Source organism: Gadus macrocephalus, chromosome 7 (assembly GCF_031168955.1).
Source record: "Gadus macrocephalus chromosome 7, ASM3116895v1".
Taxonomy (NCBI): Eukaryota; Metazoa; Chordata; class Actinopteri; order Gadiformes; family Gadidae; genus Gadus; species Gadus macrocephalus.
In genome coordinates, this window is record NC_082388.1 from 22,523,168 (window position 1) to 22,528,033 (window position 4,866).

The following is a 4,866-nucleotide window of genomic DNA, read 5'->3' on the forward strand; positions in this document are numbered from 1 at the left end:
GGTATTGTTTTCTTTTGTATAATTCACACCAAAGAAGCAAGTTTATGTACATAAACCTCGTTATATAGACAGAACTTATCTAACTTTCCTTATCGTAACGCTGTTCCCAATCCTACTTAGACAAATATTGTATTGTGTACTGAGTGTTTGTGTGCTTATTAAAAACACACAACATCACTGCCTGGGGAGTTGACCCGCTCCCATGACCTTGTTGTGAAATTGTTATGGTGTGTGTGTGTGTGTGTGTGTGTGTGTGTGTGTGTGTGTGTGTGTGTGTGTGTGTGTGTGTGTGTGTGAAGGAGAGAAGGATGGGGGGAGATAAAGACAACCGATATATGCGTGTGTGCGAGGGAAAGAGAGAAATGACTTGCATGTGTGTGAGGGTGTGTGTACGTGTATATGTGCGCGTAAAGTGCTGTGTTTCACATGGAGGCAAAATGGTCCACATTAGAGTGCATTAAGGTGTTGAACCTTCACCTACAAAACCAGTTTGGTATACACCTAATAGGAGCAGACCTACTCATTACCTTCAGCATTCCACCTTGAGAGGCCTAACACACTAATCTCCCTTTATCTTTGACCTTGCTGTGCAGTCCCCCCCCAAGACGCCTTTAGATGAATGTGTTCAACTAACCATCTCAAGCATTCCACAGATAAGAGAAATGTACGTTAAGAACCTGCTCAATATGGAGATTATTTATTAATCTCAGGGACGGCCGGACTGGTAAATAAGAAGGAGACGGAAGCCACGGCGGAGCTCCACACAGAGAGCCATAGTGGATACTGTCCTTGAGGCTTGCTCCTTGTCCCAGTGGCTTTCTGAAGGAATGTCATGCCTTGAAATAGTCCTGGCTTTGAGTGGCGACAAGAACCCAACAACGTCTTCCACCGGTCTAATATGACAGCATTTAACGTTTTGTTTTTAAGTATTCATTTGAGTGAATTAAAAGAGGCTGTGCTTAGTTTGACGGGAATGCATTTATGTCTATGTAATGAAAACCAAATGTGACTGAAGCTTATATCAGCGTTGTTTATCAGTCGCTGTTATTGAGGGTATAATTTGATTGTCTGCACACTGAAGGCAATGAGTGTGTGTCGTAGTCTAGCGTCTGTCATTAAGACTGAAATGAGAGGGATTCACAGAGGGAGAGAGAGAGAGAGAGGGAGAGAGAGGGAGAGAGAGAGAGAGAGAGAGAGAGAGAGAGAGAGAGAGAGAGAGAGAGAGAGAGAGAGAGAGAGAGAGAGAGAGAGAGACCACAATAGCAGTCTGGTGGTTGGTGTGGAGGCTGAGCATTCTGGGGCCTGTGCTTCTATTTAAAGGCCTTGTGGATTCTTCCACACAGGGGGCGTGGCTCTACTCCCCTATCTCTTCCCTGCTGTCTTGTTTTCTTTTGTTCAAAGTTCAATAAAAAAGAATGCAATGTTAATTTGTAGCCTCTTCCCTTCGCTGGTGGGTAATTGATTTTCGTTTGTTGTTGTTGTAATTGCTACGCTTATCCTTCGTAGTGTGTTGAATACTAAAAGACTGAACTTGAAGGAATTTATATTCATACTTATTTTAGCAATGGTTTCCTGACCAAACATATCCTCACAATTTGGATCTATTTTAGTCCTTCGTGCATCTCCTCTCTCTGCTCTTCTGCCCAGCAAACCTCAGGGGCCTTTTAAAGAATACTTGCACATCTCTGTAGCTGTTCCTTAAAGAGTTATATTTCATTATTCCATATCCTTTGAAAAATGACTTAAAGTGACAATGTTGAAGAGCTTCATCGAAATAAATCTCTGTTCGGTCCCAATCTATCAGTGGATGAGGTAACACAATGGTGATTGAGCCTATGGTCCAATGAGGAAAGACCCTTGCAATTGCAGTATTGTTCAAACTCGGTGTTGGTGGCTACACTGTTTGTATCTCTGGGAAAACAATCCTGCTTATTGCCAAGGTGTCGCCATAGAGAGATTAAACAGAATTTTAAACAGAAATCGTCGAGATCACCACTTTGAATAAATATTTTAAAAAATATATTTTTTATAAATTTTAACTAAAATGGAATTGTGGAAAGGAAATGCAGTGATTGCCACAGCCAGGAGAAAAAAAATCCTAGAATACACCGGAGTTGTGTCCGTTTTTCCTGTGCGAGCACAAGGCAGCTCCACACAACCGGCCACTGGCTGGCGATTCGAATGAGATGTCCGTGGCAGAAAACACAAGCCCCTGTTGATACAAGTCCTGTCGTCCTTTGTATATTTTCAAACTGTCCGTCTAATGTGATCCATAGGCCTGACCCTGCCTTCGCCATAGCCCATGTTGCTCAGTGTAAATAAACCCTGACAAATGGAACTAGAGAGCTCTGTTAACATGGGCCTTGTTTATCCTCCACATCAACTGCTCTCCACCAGTTAACGGCTCAGACAGGAGTTCATGTTTCCTGAGAGGTAAAATAACAGATTAAGACGTTTGCCCTCTCTCTCTAAAGTTAGCCGGGGAAGTTGCTCCAAGGTCTGGCCCGGGTATTGTAGCCATACTTTGTTTCTCCCCCAGACCTTTATAAGCAAAAAAACTAAATTGGTGTCCTTTGGAGCCTTGCAGCTACCCCCCCCCCCCCCCCCCCCCCCCCCCCCCCCCAATAATGAAGCAGAATCGTGCTCTGCAAACACTTTTTTTTTTACTGCGAGCTACATGGGTGGTTTAGACTTCCCCTGCCCATATGGATCTCAGATGCCACCGGATTACCTCGGTACCTTCCCGCGGGCCCTGGGAATCAACGGAGGAACCCCCACAACATCCCGGGACGTCGAACAACCATAAAAACATAATAAACACCGTAAGGCCATGTGTCCCCGTGTGTCCCACGCTCGTACAGCGTGACGCGTCTTCTCTTCACTTAATGCCCCCCCCACCCCCCTTTCACCTCTTCCCCTCCCCGCCCTCTCTCCCCTGTGTTTCAGTCTGTCTCCGTGTGCTATGGGGGCCATTCATCGTCCTCTGCACAACATGTACCACAGCAGATAATGAGGGTCATTAAAGCAATTAGAGACTGAAGGGGAGGCTTATGTAGGCCCTGAGGCTCCATAGACCCAGTGGAGCTGAGGTGGTCCACAGCCCAAGCTCTGCTAGTGCTTATAGGAGAACCGGGGCTGAAATGTTCTCATTTCTCATTACAGACCCATTCGCGCAATTTCCTATCAGCGTAGAAGTCTTAGAAGAGCTGTGCCACTGCTGTAGGCGATGGCATTGCTATAGCCCAGGCCAAAATCTGTTTGTTTGATTCCAGAGCTTATTTTGGGGGGGTTTGGGAGAACAAGGCAACCTTTATGTGTTTCTGATCCTAATGTCCTGTTCACCTGTGGATCTGAGGGAGGAGAACAGGCCCGGGCAGATAAAACACAGATCAAGCATCCGATGTCATGGGAACTGGGAACAATTTGGGAACACATCGATCTGCAATCTTTAAGTAAAGTAAAAAGGGTATTCGTTTTGTGAAATTTGTTTAGTAAAGTATGTAGTAAAGTCATATAGTCAAGTATTTAGTCAAGTATTTAGGAAAGTCATATCGTTGAGTTAGTTAGTAAAGTATTTAGTGAAGTTATTTAGAAATGTATTCTTCGCCTTTTTATTTGGTTTATTTGTTATCTTGTTATTTTCATGTATGTCCTGTTGTAGCTGTGTACTTTGGGATACAATCAACACAACATATTCCTGCACAGATTTCTGCAGCCACAAGATCAAGAATGTCTTTATATATATATGGACTCCAACAAAAAAAAAAAATCTATTTTCAAATTCCTTTCGCATTTTCTGCTACTGGACGAAAATCCACATTCCTATCCAAACCCTTCGAATGCGTTGGTCATAACTTGATTTGTTTGTGTCCATCCGTTCTGTTGTAAATGAGTTCCACAGAGAACATGCTGTTTAGCTCCCCGGGATCATAACACACGCTGGCCGTGGGCCTCGATGCTTGTTTATTCGGGGAGTCGATGTGAGAGTTGCAGTTTTGCTTAGCTCCCTGCAGGGAGGTTTACACAAGAAGAGGGTTGAGCCAGGTTATGGGATCCTTCGGAGGGCGGAGGAGGAGGAGATGGTGGAACGGTTTAACTTTTTAGCAAAAGTTAAACAGCATTGTTTTGAGTTTTGCTTTCGAGATGACTACGGTTTTGTTTTTATCTCTATATTCTCTTTACATGGGAAGGGATTCACAGATGATTAAAAAAAAAGTCCAACAGCGGTCTGTTATGAATTAAAAGCAATGTAGGAACAGACAAATTGGAAAAATAAAAATAATTCTTGTGATTCAATGATTAGCAGAAAGGGTTAGAAAAAAAAAGCTATATTTGCTCTTGCAGTGACTCACAGAACAATTAGTGGCTGTACGTTTATGTATAGACCAGCTACAAATTCTATGGGAAAGGATTTATTTATTTGTAATTCATGTTCACTCTCCAACCACACGGGGCAGACTTGCTCCTCCTATGGCATGCGTTGCAGTTCCAACAACACCTATAACCTTTCCACCTCTCTCTTTTGAACAGATTTTGACGGAACGATATCAACTGCTATTTTACCTCAAACGTTGTACATTATCGAATATATATGTCGTTGTTAACGATGCACAAATGTATGTGGATTGTATGAGTCAGACATCTCGAAGTATATTCGTATCGTGTTTCTCTTGCATGATCCGTTGGTTGTTTGTCCGTTTGCCAGGTTTGCCTGCGTCCATCAAGTTCGACAATCCAAAAAATATATAAAACACTTGCTTAAAGTGTTTTACCTCATCAAAACATTCAATGGATAAAGTAAGTTTAATGCATGTAATAAAACAGAACATTGTGAAAGCCCCAGATTGTCTTTGTTATGTTCTGTAG

General features: G+C 42.9%; 1 long non-coding RNA gene across 1 annotated transcript in view; it reads left to right on the forward strand.

Annotated features, from left to right (window-relative positions):
* Window positions 1-4,498: 4,498 nt before the first annotated feature.
* LOC132460986 (uncharacterized) overlaps window positions 4,499-4,866 on the forward strand; it is a 4,768-nt gene continuing 4,400 nt past the window's right edge. The window contains exon 1 of the long non-coding RNA XR_009526493.1: window positions 4,499-4,797. This is a non-coding gene — a long non-coding RNA (uncharacterized LOC132460986). The remainder of the gene's footprint in view (window positions 4,798-4,866) is intronic.